General features: G+C 37.3%; 1 protein-coding gene and 1 long non-coding RNA gene across 7 annotated transcripts in view; both read left to right on the top strand.

Moving 5' to 3' along the window:
- PIP4K2A (phosphatidylinositol-5-phosphate 4-kinase type 2 alpha) overlaps positions 1 to 16,393 on the top strand; it is a 151,545-nt gene that overhangs the window by 78,530 nt on the left and 56,622 nt on the right. The window lies entirely within an intron of this gene.
- On the top strand, positions 7,155 to 11,117 carry LOC111924143 (uncharacterized). The gene is made up of 4 exons (XR_002861488.2): positions 7,155 to 7,241; positions 9,037 to 9,103; positions 9,197 to 9,311; positions 10,927 to 11,117. It is a non-coding gene; the product is annotated as an uncharacterized LOC111924143 (long non-coding RNA).

Genomic DNA, 16,393 nt, shown 5'->3' with positions numbered 1-16,393 from the left:
GACCTCCCAGCAAAGTCCCCTTCAGTCTTAGGCAAGACACCAGTTGCTTAGATCCAGTTGATAACTTGACACAAATGAATGGAAAGCCTTGGTAGGGACAGAAGGACTGTCATGGGGTCATGCTGTGCACTGTTATATATATATATATATATATAGAGCTTAATTCACTGTTTGCCATCATGCTGTTTATCTCCCCGTCCCACTCAGGCTGGCTGTGGCGCTGATGTGGTACAGTGATGAGCCATCTCAGCCAGGTAACCACTGAAGGGGGAGGAGGAGGAGGAATCATAGTAGCTGTTCCTGTGGCTCAGTAAGGGGAGAGGCATAAGGATGGGATGCACTAGATTGTCAGGCTCTTTGTAGCTCCCCACCAAAAAATTGCTTTGACAGTAGGATTCATATGAAAACTGGTTTTCAGGAAAAGAGGGGAAATACCATTTTGAGGGCTTTTTGCCATTTCTTCTTACTGAGGCTTTACAATTTTTTTTTTTGTTCAGCTTAGAGAAAAGCAGTTAAATTTAATTCAGAAAGCAGCTCACTTAGCTCTTCCTTGCAATAACAATCTCTGGGTCAGAGAAGACTTGGAACAAGAATAACACTGATGAACTTGCAGTGCTTTACTTACAATGCAGAATTGCCATTTTACTCATATTATCATTCAGTCTTTTATTTCCCTTCCAAATCACTGTATGAAAGGCCAGGTAACCTTCTGTTGATTTGTTTTTTTTAGAAACATGCACAACTACAAAGATAGTTGGGCAGGTGATGCACCCAGAACAACTTGTAATTCCAAAAATAGCTGGTTTAGGTTGAACATCATGCTGATACCTTGGGAGTTGCCTGGGTTCTTTTTTTTTTTTTGCTTCTTCCTTCCTACCACTGAGTTTTTCTATCCTTCATTTAGTTTCTTTCTACACAGCTCTTGGCTTTTCTTCCTCTTGACCTGTCAGTATCAGCGGGTATTTCCATTAAGTCACTGTAGTTCCAATTCTTTAGCCTAGCCCTCATTCTCTTTGTGTATAGGGAAGGCAAACACCAAACACTGTGTGATTCACCTTTTTATTTCGTTGGTTTTATGAGGCAGCTCCACAGACATCATCATAAGTATTTCTGATGCACAGCCTTTGGGACAGAAAGTCAAGCAGCATCTTATAACATGATGTCTGTGCATAACGTTGGGTGTCAGGAGACACCAGTCTGCTGCATATTGGCTGAGACACAGCTGTGGTTACATCAAAGTTGGAAACACTAAAGGTCTCTTCAGCACTGCTTGTCTGTCTGAACACTTAAGACTCCAGTCAAAGGCACTTCAAACATCTTGTCTTTAAGGTGTCTATCCTACCTTGGAGATTCCATACAGTATTAGTTTGTCTTGAAACTGGATATTGCCATTGTCATGCAAACAATGGTGTCTTTTCTTTTTTTTTCTCTTCTAGATAAAAGTTCTTAATGTTTTAAAGGCTTTGGCTTGTTTTCCCATAAATTCAGTGTCTTGGTGTGGCATTTCAGAGAGAGAGGAAGGCTACCCACAAAAAACCTGCTGTGAAACTAGTTTGATTTTTTTTTTCCCATTACTGATGATTCAGCTGAAAACCAAGAGATTATTTTGGAAGACTCCCTGACATGCATTTATTTAAGACACCATTGAGATGAGTCCCTGTTTCTGACTGCCAAAAGTGTTTGCAAGGAATCTTTTTGTAACTGTAAACTTTTACACACTTTTTTTAATAACTGCTCACTCAACTTGATTATGTCTGCAGCCACAGATTTGTCCCACTTGGTCTAAGGCTTCTTGTTTAAGAAGCACAGTTTGAAGGAGGGGGAGAAGGAAAATGAAGATGCTTGGATTTAAGTGCTGCTTTGCCCAAAGCCAGAGATCTTCACTGGAGCTGTAACACTGTGTGCTGGTTTTGTGGAGTTTCTTACTCCTCCCCAAATGTCAATCAGTGCTAAACCAGCACACACTGGGAGGTGAGTGTGAACAGAGCATCCTCCTGGGATTGTTCCGGTCCTCTCAAAAAGCAAGTCCATCCTGTAATCAGTTAATTATTTGCATTGCATGTAGAAACTGTATTTATTACTTTTATTGTTGTTGTAGTCTTTCTTTTCTGATAAGGCAGATTACTGCCTCTGGGGATTGAGCGTGTTTTGACTTTTCCAGAAAAAGAAAAAGCAGATATTTTTAGCACAAGCCGGCTTTCCAGGGTGCTGTACGTCACCGCATTGCTAAATGGCTCCCCACCAATGTGGCAGCAGGTTTTTGCATCTGTGCTCTTGGGATAAAGGTGTGTTGCTTTTTGTAAGAGTTGACCTAAGGCCTGTCAGCTCTTTACTAAAGTATAGTTAAGCAACTCCAGTCCATTAACCATTTCTCAATGCTTTGGCTATAACTTAATATTTTAATTTGAGCAACGGCTGATAAGAGGAGCATAGTTTGTCCTTCAAGTTCAGCACTCTTGCTTTTTAGTGACTTAGATTTCCTAAGTAAAAATCTCATAAAGTCAAAGTTGATGTGATTATAGGTTAAATAGTGCACCCAGGATTTTATATTTAAAGTGTTTAGGAGTCTTTCTACAGTTGAAAGTATGGGCAAATTAGTGCATGAAATAGATTCCACATGGAAATTACATATGCTAATGGTTATATACTAATCAAAAAATTAGACTCGCTCCACATGAGGTGGAAAGTCTGGCACGGTTAAGAATTCAGAAAGGAGTAGATAATTTTTGGTGGTATAAATGTGTTTGCTAGTTGCTCTTTTTAGTCTAGGATTATTTTAGCTAATGACTTCTTTTTTTTTTTTCCTTTTCCCTACCTGTACTTTTATTAAAAAACAGTTAATAATCTGTGGCTAATTGCAAAATGAAACTTAAAAGCATCAGGAAAATATTCAGGAAACATAATATACTTTTTAAAAAAGAGAACAGATCTCAAACTAGTTATAGTGTAAATGACTGATAATTCAGACTTGGAGCCAGGAGAATATTTCCTGTCAATAGCACTGCATATTTCATGCTGAAATGTGTTGACAAGACACATGCTTATTTATAAAAGTCTCATCAAATTAAGTTTAAGAAATCAAAACTAAGGCTATGTATTTTTTTTCTTCCTTCCTTCTCTTCCCCATCTTCAGCCTGCGGTGAGCATTACTGTTAGTTCAGAGCACTTGCAGAGGTCTAGTTCTTGCATAAAGGGCAGCTGCTCACAAGGCCACTTGCTTTTTGAGTGTCTGATTTGGGTTTTTTCTCCTAGCACCTTTGCATGTCCCCTTGGATATCTGCTTGTGTGTATTTATATTCTCTGTGAGGTATAAGGTATTTTCGTGAGACTCAACAGTCTTTACCTTTGGTCTTCAAAAGCTTTTCATGCTGCATAATAGTTGCTACTAAGTAGGCGCTTTGCAAGAACTTGAATAGCAGAGCAGCAAAGGAATGATAAATGAAATCAATCCTCCATGCCTCTGCAGTAGCAGATGTCTAGACCTGAACTGGTCACCCCTGGCTCCACTGGGAATTAAAGCACCTCTTTCTCTGCACTGAGGTCATTACAGCCTATGGCCTGTTTTAAACATTGGACCATGGCAAGATCATTCTGGACCCAGTTTATTGTTGCCTAGGTCTCCATCATGATCAGTTGGCAAGTGCAGCTGGGCCCTGTGCTTCATCTCTTCTTATTTCCATTGTCAGTTGAATTCTGCTTAATTAATAGTTGCAGAATTAATTACTTATAACTTAAACAAATGCATTGAATCTCTAAGTAGCCAACAGTAAAATCCTTCAGTGTGATTTTTATCTGGGGAAGACCAAAGTTTGTTGAAGGAGGCTAGAGGAAGGAAAGTGAAGCAAATGAGAAATTATGTAGGTGTTTGCTGTATTTCCTGTACATCAGGAGTTGTTAAAGGATGATTTTGGTTGGATGGGATGAAGAAGAGAGGAGGGTAAGAGGCTGTTAACAGCTTGGTATGAACACTTGAGGTGCTCTTGGTCACCATGTAGCTGTGAGCTGGTAACAGGCTCTGGCAGGCTGGATCTTGGATTTGTTTTACACTCGTGAATGGAAAGTGTGTCCTAGCAACTGAAACAGCAACCAATCTGTCAGGTAAGTAGATGCTAGTGAAGTGTCCTGGGGTTGTTTGGGAGTGGGATGTTTGCTTGGATTTATTTTTTTTTTAGTAAAAGCACTCAAGTAAACTGCTTTGGAGGTGCCTACACCTCAGGTGGTGAAGGCCAGATTTGCTTTTGGCTTTACTGCTTGCCCAAAGGCATTAATGTAAACAGAGCACTTAAGCATACTGTTAAAGAGCACTTTGTGGCCAAATTCAGCCTGTTATTCAAATACATTAGTAGCACAAGGAAAGAAGGCAATCTGTAATTCTTAAGGTAAAAAGCAAGTTGCATAAATTTCTTTGTTGAAACCATCTACTTAATGTTTTGAATATTATTTTCCTCTTTATTGCACGAAATGCTTTCTGTATACTTCTAAAGTGTTAACAATGAAGTGAATGCTTTAAGGACAAATTATATTTTTATTTTCCCCTAGGTTCTATAAAACAATAAATTTGCAGTAATTTGTGACCCCAGGAACATCTTTTCTTTAAGCACCCTCTTCTCAAAGAATCTACTATAAAAAATACTTAAATTACTAATTGTATAAAGATAGGGTAGATGCTATTAAGAACCCACATAAGCATTTCAATAATTTTACTGCAAATGCATTTCTTATCCATGAGTGGAGCCTTAAATCCTCTGGGTGTTTTGCTTCTTCCGGGGTACTCATTTAAAATAGAGCTGAAATGTCATCGTGTGTGTGAGATGGTGTCAGAAGCTGAAAAAGAGGTTATTGCCATGATACTGGTTTTAAAAATTGTCCCTGTTTTTTTCAAAAACAAAGAAAACATATAGCTAGTGACAGTTTGAGTTAACACTTCTGAAAAGGAAATTGGACAATAGTTGTTTTTATATCACACTCTCTCTAGCATTTGCTCTATCAGGAGATTCTTTAAATTGCAAAATTCATACTTTCTAAAGTTAAAGTTGTTCCTGTTTTGTCACTGGCCTTTTATTAATTTTAGGCTGTAAAAGCTGTATATTTTACAGAAAAAACATGGCTTGTATGGTACCCATAGCCAGTAGTAAACTCATCATTTAGTGCTAACTTATGTCCATAATGGATTTTTATTTTGACTATAATTTAGAGACATCTCAACAACAATTAATGCTATCTCCATTTGAAAGCTCTGACTTTAAACCTTATCTGCGGAAATTAATTTTTCATGTTCAAACCCCAGTTAGAAATGTTGTCTAGCTAGCTCTTGGAAGCACAGACTTTCCAAAATTGAACATGAGTCAGTGGGAGCTGTTCCTGTTGCACTCTTCTGAAAACCAGGAAAGAAGTACTCTAATGTGGGCACCCAAAAATCTGGGCAAGGTTGGGTGCAAAAGACCCAGGTGCACCAGGCATCCTTTCAAAGGGAATTGGTTTCTGTCAAGCATAGTTGATGGACAAGAGCTGTTTTGTGGTTTCAGTTTGCTTGTGAAACTGCACTCTTTCTGAAACAGCTTGTACCAATGTCTCCAGCTCACATGATATGAAGTAAGCTGTGCTGGCAGAGGTGCAGTTTTTTGCTGGCATAAATTAGGCCTAGTTTGTGGTTTACTAGTGACATTGTCAAGTGTAGAGCTAGCTGTAGCTGCATTACAAGCTGAATGAAACTAATTTCCAGATAGTAAACCAAATTGAAATATGAGAATACAGTGCTCTGTATATATGTTGCATGTGTACTAACACTTCAAAAGAAGTAACTCAAATGCTTTCCTGGTTGTTCCACCTTACTGTTGAGGAAATTGGGCTGCTTTCCTTGTGGGATTCATCTGAGCTAGTTGTATTCTTTGATGTGTTTTATTTCATTAAGGAGACACTGAGAAACAAAATATCTGCTTCTTCAGAAAGATAAATTACCTTGATTGTTTGTGAATACCTATGCATTGGTTCCTCTAGAGTCCATTTGCACTGCAGCTGATACCCAGGAGCCCTTGTGGTGGAGGAAATGGAGAACCTTTCCTCTTAGGCAGTGGGCAGACATGCACAAAATACTTGTGCTTGCTTTTAGATATTTCAGTCCTGGGTCTGGTAAGCACAACTACTGCTGTGGTTAGAGAGATCACAGTATGACAGCATCTGTTTATCCATCATTCAGTATTTTAAGAGATTAGTACAAGGCTATTCTTAGCACTGGCAGATAGAGGGTATGTTATTTTAGAATGTGTATTTATTTAGTGTTTTCTTTAATGGTATCTGTGTTAGTATTTGAGGTCACTTGAATTAGCCAGGGCTGTATGAGTCATTTTTATCCCATTTAATTTACATGTTGTGGACTGAAACAATTTTTTTTTTACCTCTTCTTTTTTTTAATTTATTTTTCCCTAGTGGTTTTTTCCTCCCCCTGCTGGATTATGACCCTATAAAAACAACATAGTCCTCATGTTGTGTCAAATGCAGCTCTGAAAATTGGCTTTACTTGATCTGTCTTGCCTTTTGGGCTTATCTACTACTAGACAGTAGAGGTGGGAGGGAGACAGTACAGGGATCCTGAAGACAGGAAGTTGTCTGTACAGTGCTGGCAGCTTTTCTGTGTTTGAAGCCTGCAAAGATGTCTTCAGTCTAAGGGAAACAGAGATGAGAATTGCTAAGATAATCTTCCTAACCAGAAGTTCAGCAGAGTTTTTGGTTTTGCTGCTGTTTGAATTCAAGTTTTAGAGTTTGTGATATGAAGTTTGTTGGCTGATAAAGAGTTTATTGACATAACTGCTTCTGTAAGCCTAGGCAGAGATAGTGTGTCACTATTTGTTGCTACTAACTTTAAAAAGAAAAACTTAACGCTAGGCTTGTAGAGCTTCAGAATCATTGGAGTAAATGGGTTTTTTCCTAATATCTGGATGTCCAAAAAAGGATATGTTTATCTTGCATTTTAAAAGATGGAAAGTTTTTACAAAGCTTCTTTTATTTTGAGACAGTAAATTTACCTGGGAAAGATGTATAAATATGAAAGATGTGTCATACAGACTTGAATTAAAGAAGGACAATATTTTAAGACAAAAATACCCTAATGTTTTTCTTCTAAATGATGTATACTTTTTCATTCTTGTTGACGCTTAGGCATGGCAGTTCTTAGCCAAGAATTGAGGATTATTCTGTTTTCTTGATGACTGCTTAGAAAATATATGTTTTCTTGCTGTGAGTAGGTGAGATTGTTTTCTTGAGCATTAGAGAAATCCATTCAGGTTCTAAAAGGTAGCATGAGACTAAAACCATGTCAAACAAGGCTCCGCTGAAGTGACTCTGAGACATCAGACTGTAGTGAATTCTAAAGCAGAAGTTTAAATGAAGCTTAAATTGCTAAGCAACTGATTGGTATTGATATGTAACTGATTTTAATTGTTTTGTATCTGTATTTAATGAAATCAGTACTATCTAAGTAGGAGGGTCTACTGCATGCCAGTCTCCTCTGAAGATTCTTGACAGTGGGCTGGCAGACAAGAGCTTGTTTTTTAAGAGAGATACTTTTTTAAATCCCCTTTGTCAAGCTACATCTGATAAATTGCAAAGCCATGCACTAAATCAGCATTCTTTTTCCTAAGTTAAATAAAGCAGCCTTAAATATCCTGGATACACAAACTGGAAAATAAGTTAATCAAACCAAGTTTTATACTTGACATCATAATATTTTTTTTTAAACAAAGGAAGTATTATCTGAAGACTATAATCAGTTCAACTTACAAACATGCTTTAAGATTTCAAAACTAGATCTCATCTTCCATAACATTTTTAAATTAGGGGACCCAAAAAGGAAAACAAGTATATTTTTGCTTTTTTTGAGTGACAATTGGTTTCTCAACTCTGAATGACCTATGTGTTCAACATTGTTAGCAGAAAAGAAGAAAATATTCTGTCTGTACCTTAAAAACAAGTTAGTTACCCAAATCTAGTTTTGCAGTTCAGCAAACTCGAGTTTAAGTACTTAAATGTTGGCAGCAAAATCAAATATCAAAATAGGTTTATGTGCAGGAGGTTCAGTCATTAGTTCTGGTTGCTGTTATTTTTCATTTTATGATATGTTTTACAAGGTATTGAAGTTAAAATTTCATTTAAGTTTTAAAGTACATTTTTTGGATGAATTTTTCTTCACTTTGTAATAATCACCTCTCAGACTGCAAATAGCGTTCCCAGCTTGAGGGGCTTTAGTTCTTAGTCAAAACACTTTAAACTAAGGAATTGTAGAAGGAAACATTTCTCTGCTGCCTCCACTTCCCTGCAGCCTTGCAGTGAGCAGGTTTGACAAGTCATCCAAATGAACAAAAATCCCTTTTTGGCAGGTTTAGTTTGGGTTCTAGCTCTGGTTTGTCACATAACTGACCACACTCCCTAGGTATGTCAGAAGGGGAAAAATTTTGGTGCAAAAGCAGAAAAAAATGGGGCAGATCTGAAGTGTTACTTTTGCGGTGATGGTAGCAACAGTGACTTGTTTGAAGCATAGGGCTTTTTATGTTTTTCTGAGAACACCTGTGGCTCATTGAGCCTGTTTTCTTCTCAGAAGCTTTCTTGTAACTAGACAGAATTGTTCTAGATTTCCTACAATGCCCCAGTATTAACTGCACCTTTTCATTCAAATTTGTACAAAATCATAAATGCTTTCATAAATAATATGAATAATATGTGGGTCATCAAATACCAGAAATAAAAGTCTGAGCTTACAAGCTTGAAGTAATACTTTCAATCCATCTTGAGTTTTGTATGTTACTTGATGGATTAAAAGCAACAAGCACGATCCTTAACTTGCTGCATGTGAATTTCCCTCTGACTCCTTATGGCTTGGAGGGCCAACACATCACAACTGACCCTGCAGCCCCTTCACTTTTCTGCTGCTGTAGAAATTAATAGTAGAATAGTAGAATCAGTGGTGGTGTTATCATTAGTGCATTATCATAGTCATGTGCATTATGTATATATCATTAGTTACTGTTACTTCTCATTTTACAGTGTATTTTACAAAATATGGCAGCTTGTGGTCTCAGTCTTCTTGAGAAGAATGGCAGTGGCTTTTACTGTGAGTTTGTTTAAAAAAAAATTAAAATATGTTTTTCAGATCTTTGAATGAAAACTAAGGGCAGTGTATTTCCTTTTTAACACTGTTTTTCAGAAAATATTTCTTAGACTGAAAATGAGAAAATGAGTATGTATGCACAGAGGAACGTGGAGGGCATGAGGGTGCACATTCCAAACCGCCTGTGCTGGTGCGGTGATGCAAAGCAGCTGTGAGTTGAGTTAACTGGCCCTTGTGCTGTGCAGGCAGCCTGCTCCTGCCTCTGGTCCCAAAAATATTGCTTGGTTTGATACTACATGGCTTCAGCTCTTCAAAAATGCAGTGTTGTGCTCACTGTGGGTGCATTATACAGAACTCTTTTTAATTTTGTAATTTTTTTTTTTTTATTTGGATTGGAGAATTTGCTGTGTTCAGATTAGCATTAATGGTTGAAAATGTGTGTTGGTAGCTCAGGGCTTTTTTTATTAAATTATTTATGTGAATATGTAAAATACGTACATATGTTTATGAAATTCTTGCTTAAGGGATAAATTAAATCATTAAGTGTTTTTAATTTGGATTTTCACATATGGAAATAATCACAAAACTAGATTTTCTTTCTCATACTGTTCATTAGCAATACATAACCTGAGTCAAATGTCAGTGATGAGAGTTTCTGTGGGATAGTTCTGCTCTCTGAGTCCTGGAAATGTGATTCCTGGGCTCAGGAGAGGAAATGAGTGGCAGCTGATCAAATACTGTCACCAACCACCTCATCATGGGATATGCTTTTTGACTGGATTTGGAGCAGGGTTACCGTGGCTAGCATAATAGAAACTGCTGCAGAAAACTTTGTGTCATTGCAGTTTGGTTTTGTCTTTACAGTTGAGGCAATGTTTTGTTGTTGCCCTGCTTACTGAATGACAAAGTTTGGCAATTTCTGTTTGATCTCCTTTCAGAGGCAGTGCAGCACTGGTGTATCTTCAGATTAACAGCACTAAAACCACTGGGGTTGCTTTTTATTTATGGGCTATAAAAAGTATAAATAGAAAGCGGATTTATGTCGTCTTGCCTATTGAACGCGTCCTATTGTCCCCCTAAGCTTATGAAATCCTCTGATAGCAAAATTCTGACCTGTAAACAGAGGGGAAAAGGTTGCACAATTACATTATGTTGCTTTTAACAAATTATATTTTATTTCATATCAAGGGATAAAGATGTTTACCTTGAGTTGTATAATTATCTCAACTCCCAGTTTAGTTGGACTAGGAGGGTAACAGGACTTGGGAGATAATGAGTCCCTGGTGAGGCTCCTTCTCTCCTCTTCTGCAGGGCTGGGAAGGCTTTCTGGAGTTTTGAAATAATATTCAGTAATTTAAATACTTGGCACTCAGCAAGATGAACATTGCAGTTGTTTTATTTGGACATTCAATATCTCATAATGATAACAAATCAATGAAAATTTGTGTGTAGTATTACTACCAAAATAAATCGAGATTCTGTGAGGAAAAAGGATATCCAGAGCAGTAGCAAAACATAGCTCATTATAACCATTCCTGGATACTGGTCTTTCCCAAGCAGTGAAAGAGTGACATGTAAACTCATTGCTTCAGTAGCCAGAAGCTGCAGAGTGTACATGCAAACAAATGTGTGTTTTAATATCTGTGAGAAGCAGAGGTTAATGCATATTTAGAAACTATACATAAGAGAAGTCAGTGACCACAAGGTGGACAGGAAAGTGCTAAAATAACCTTTAAACAAACCCAGATGTCTGTTCTGAGCTTGCTACTCAGCTTAGGCTCTCTTTGGTTTCCTTGGGACTTAAGGCCTTTCATGTCTCCTTCCAGATGTCGTGGTGTGTTGACCAGCAAGAGCTTCTGCTTTGGCTCCGAGAGCATTTTCATAAACGAAGCCCATACAGTGGCTTCGTGCAGCAAAAACTGACTGGACGGCATCCTGTTATGAAGGAGTGTTTGAGACAGCCTAAAAAATCATTGGCAAGGGTATCAATAAAAGCCAGGTTTAATATTAAGCGACAGCATGACAAAGTTCATTGGCAAGATTCATTCTACTACTTACAGGGCAGTTAAGGCACAGCAAAGAAAAACAGGCAACAACAAAACCAAATGAAATCCAGGCAATCAAAACAGAAATTAACTGAGAAATGAACATCTAGGGATGAGTATGTTCATGTGATAAAAGGGTGGTGAGAGTGAGGATAAAAAGGAACAATGGCCTGAAACATCATTTAACAGCACTCAGCAGTACTTTAACTTAACTTACACCTTTACCTTAAACCAAATAATTTAACAAATGAACAACAGTTAATTTATATCTAACTTAACTTACACTTTAAACTTATGACTTAACCATGGCAATTTAACAGAGGAATAACACTTAATAGTATTTAACCTTACTTACAACTTTGAAGTTATACTTAGCAACTCAGCAAAAGACCAACACTTAGCAGTATTTAAGTAAGGTTAAGTAGTATGTCACAAGCTTATTACGGGCCTATCTCAGTTCAATATCCAAGGTACTTAAACATCTAAGAAAGCAGCATTCCTCTCAGATTTACTGTACCATATGTATGCACACAGGCATAAAGAGTCAGTGCAGGCAAGGCAGCTGTGAAAAATTCCCCTAAGAGGTCAGTGAAATACTTGCTTTGAATGCCCTGCTTCTCCTGAGGGGTGAAGGGGTTGAGCCTCGAGGAGTGGAGGTGTAAGTCCAGGATTCGTTGTTTGGTGATCCTCCCGGTTTGGCAAACATGAGGGTTCTCTGGCTCTGAGAGGCCCCAGTCAGATGGAGGTCACTGGTCACAGCCCACTGCAGCCAAGAGGAGCTCAAAGGACACATTTTGGGTGACTGTTTATAGGGTCACAAGAGAGTGGGCTTTAGTCATAACTGTGTTTCAACCTGCCTGCAGTTTGGGTCAGCACTTTCTCTGAAAATGTAAGAACAGCAGCATTATGCCATTCAGACAAGAAAAATTTTCCAAGGCTGTTCATAAGGAAAACAGGAGCTGGTTAGCCATTCCTGGGAGCAGACAGTGTTTCTGGTTAAGCTCGAGAGGAGCTAAGCTCGGGTGCTGTTTTCAAGGCTGAGGCCTAACAAGCATTTCTCAGATCTCAACGAGGCCTGGAAAGGGGATGGAGGGCAATGCACCACCACAAAGCCTGATAAAACCTGGAAAGCTGATAACCCTCACAGGTGACTGACTACAGTCCTGTTAGCCCAACCTCAGGCATTGTACTGCTTTGAAGTAGAAGGTTATAAATGCAAGACTACAATGCAACAACCAAGATGCATTAGAGAAGTGAACGGAGGAATTTCTCTAAACTAAGGAAATGCAGTTCTTACCCATTTGGATCTCTAGGACAATAGTTTATATGGTGCTTACATGTAAAGTTATTCGTTCCTCCTGAAGGATAGGAGATTTAGGTTGAGGCTAAAAAAGGCTCATTTAGCTGTAGGCTAAGACGTGCTGGCAGAGCAAGTTGTCCCTTATGCTCTCCAATTACTCTGTTGGTCCATGTTACTGAGAGCAACTGCTGCACCACATTACAGAGCATGGAAATACGGGTGCTGTGACCTTCGTGTACTTCAGTGTCACTCTTGGTCAGTTAATTAACTTTTTAAATTAGATTTATGTAATGCAAATAGTATTGCTGCTGTTTGAAGAAAATTTGCCTCACAGCTCCAGCCTTTACCTAATGCATAGTCAGAAATGGCCAGAAGAAATCATGCCTTAATGTCATCTTTTCACAACTCAGTGGTTTTCTAAATGGTAACATATTTGTGAGGCTGGAATACTTGACAGTACATTAAACCCCCTTCTCAACTGGTCGTCTTTAATACTGTTGCTACTACTACTACTAATGTGAAATGCATTACCTTCATTATACCAGTGCAAAAATAGGCCAAAAATTGGGTTTTCTACATTTGTTACAACTTGTGAAAAACAATGAGGCCCATCTGATGCCTTAAATTGTTGCATTATGGCATTTGTTCTGCATACTTCCCAGGCTGTTTCTTTAGGCAGGATGCTCTTAAAGCCTTTTTCTTCATTAAGCAGCTGAGTGTTATAGCGAAATGGTTCCTTAGGTTTCTTTTCCCATTATACTTTGCCTTTCTGTGTTAAAGGTAACTTTTTTTTCCTATTGATTTTTATTTTTCAATTATAATATTCAGGTAAGGCTACAACATCTTCTTGTTTGTTCAATTGATTACTGGAATTTTATGTTTAATTTCATGAACTAATTTTTCCTATGCTAAAATATTATACTTGAAAAATATAATCTGAAAAGCTGTTATGTGATGAGCATTATTTAATATACTCCTTTAGGTTTGTTTTCTGACTGGGTGTCACATTTGGTTTTTCTTCAAATCTGAGTAACACAATTCATGGAATATAAGTGTAATTTATTTCATTTTGTTCTTCCTTGTTGAATTCTTCTAAAATCCACAATAAATAAATAATTTAGAAACTTAGCAGAACATCTGTCTGTGAGTTGTAAATTTTACTTTGTATATAGAATTGAACCTACCTTCTTTAAACCTTTCCCTCTGTTATGATAAATACTTGGTGCTTCCTACCATCTTCCTCTTTTTAGTCATTCTTTTGTGAAGCTTTTAGGACAAAGCCAACTGAGCTAGAAGTTTATCTGTTGCCAGATAAGCATTTTGTTTTTAATTAGAGAAATGCAAACCAGATGGCTATCAGACCTTGTGACAAGTGTGTTTATTGTAAAATCAGTATTCCAAACAATAATTGAGGATACCCATTGATATGATAGATGGTCAAAGCGCATCAACCTCCCAGCACAAATCTAAGTTTCAAGGGGACAGCTTGATATTTTTTGCTCAAAAAATAAAATGTTCTTTTATTTTTTATGTTTTAAGATTTGTGGCAAGCTAATAGCTTGCAAATTGTTGTCTGAGCTGGGCCCCCTTTCTTGCTGTCTTCTTAACAATTGCTTTTACAAACAAGGATGAGCTCATGTGTAAAATGTGCCTCACAACTTATCCAAAAATGAAGAGCTTTCAGTCCTTTACAATTTTCTTTTGGACTGAGATACAGGACTTTATTTTTGTGTGCCATTTGCTACTGGAAGTGTTTTGCTTGTCAAAAATCTCCACTACAAAGAAGTCATATTTCTATTTTTCTAATTCCCATTTCATTAATGGGCATTAATTATATATACATATATACATAATATGTATTTCTACATATTATGGCATTTGACCTAGCTTTTAGGAGAATGAGGGATTATCATGGCAGACATTATATCTGAGCTACTTAATTTCTTTGTGGCCTTTGATTCTTTGGCACATTATGAAGTGTTACTTTTTGCGCTCATTGAAATGTGTAAGGAGATTCATGGGAACTTTTAACCAAATCTGTAGAAATGTGACTTAATGCTTGTCTGACAATATACAGCAGCTGTTCTGGATATTCTAGACTGTGTAAATGTCCAAGAGACTTGGAAGACTAAAAAGCTTGCATCAAAATAGTTGGGAAGGAAATGCAATTTAAGCGCTTTTGTTATAGGTTCTTTTAACAGTGTCACTCCAAACTCTGAACAGGAGTGATAACCAAACTATAAAACCCTTTGTCTAGATTCTTGGACCCTGATACTCAAATTTAAAAACAACATGAATGCTCTTTGAAAATGGTTTCTTTGCTCTGTCTTAAGACTGTGTTTGGTATGTCACAATATCCTGTCCAGAGCTTTCTCGAGTATGTCACAATATCCTGTTTTCCACATGGATGCATGTACTACAGACCTTCCCTGCCCAAACAGATCCTTTTTCTGTGGAAAACAGCAGCTAAGTAGTCTCATGAAAATATCTTGGTTGGTTTTTTTTTTTTTTAAATTTTGTTTTTTTTAAATTCAAAGTCAAACCATAAGACTTCAGAAATGTCTTGCTACTCTTTTAGATAAAATGTAAAAGCTGTAATTGAGGTGTTAGTTTCTCAGTATTGCTAAATACAATGTATATTTAATACTTTTGCAGAGTATTTCAGACATCCGTGATTAGTACTTTAGGAAAAGTATATGTTAAGGCAGTTTGGAATACTTTTGGTTCAGTTGGGCCTACTTTTCTAATATTAAATTATTGAATTTTATTGAAAGACAAATCTAATGACAGGCATCACCTGAATTGTAAAAACACAAAGCTGCTCTGGTAATTACTGGTAGATGTTTTGAGACATGTAAAATTTTGATTCTTTTACCTGGCAAGGTGGTTTAACTTGGTTATTCAAACTTTTTCTTTTAATACACTTTAAATGTCAATGATTTTAAACACACAGAGAAAGTTAAATGCTTTACCATCTGTTTTTCTTAGTCATATAATTGCATGACTTTCAGGCCTTGATTCTGAATAGGTAACTGGAAAGTCCTTATATAGAAGTCTTCTATGCCTAAATCTAACACATTGCAAAATTTTAAAAAAAGCCTGGATAGTTTTTACCTTGGCGGGGGGAGGGAAGGTAGGGGAAAGAGATTAATTTTTTGAGTGATTGAAATGATGAAAACCTCATTTAAAACAAATTAAGGAGTATTTTGCTCAACTGATTTATTTCTCTACAGCAGAACTTAGCTTAACCTTTTATTTCTCTTGCAAGAATGGGTTTGAGTGTAATTTAAACTGTCAAATGACATTTATCAAATGATGGTTTTGCCCTGTAACAGGCAAATGTCTTCCACAAAATTGATTAGCTGCTGACCTCATCCACCGTTTTCAGACCCTTCAAGGTAGATTTCAAAGAGCTGTAAAATAATCACTTCACTTTCAGTTTATACTTAAGCACAAGGCGTTTACTGTCCTGGTAGCAATACCACAGTGTGTTCCACATCTGGGAATGAGAGGATGTAAATGCTTGCCTGTAGCTCTGCCTGTCACCACTCGGCCTGTTGTGCTTTAACCTAAACCTCTGCTCCTTACAGAATAGGAACAGCTTTGGAAATGGCTTTTTACAGGACAATAGAATTAATAAGATTAAGAAACTTTATCTTTTAGGTGATTGTGCTCTACTAGTGATCAGGAAAATGCTCTGTTTGGTAAGACCTTCAGGGTGTTCAGTATCAAGGTGCCAGAAGAATGAGAAATAAGTCTCCTAAATGACAAATTTTATTCCCCAAAGAGTTTTCCTCCATTGTGTTCTTGTTCTGCAACCTTGTTTTCTAAGACCAATCCATTAGAAGCCCATAGGCTTCCTTTCAGAAACATTAACTTACCAGTAAATGAATTAACTGCACCACTGTGGCCTGTTCAAAATAGTGACTTCGTGTCTGAACCAAAAAC

This window comes from Cyanistes caeruleus, chromosome 1, assembly GCF_971803275.1.
Source record: "Cyanistes caeruleus chromosome 1, bCyaCae1.hap1.1, whole genome shotgun sequence".
Lineage (NCBI taxonomy): Eukaryota > Metazoa > Chordata > Aves > Passeriformes > Paridae > Cyanistes > Cyanistes caeruleus.
Note: the sequence above shows the minus strand (reverse complement) of the source record. Positions and strands in the feature narration are given on the sequence as shown.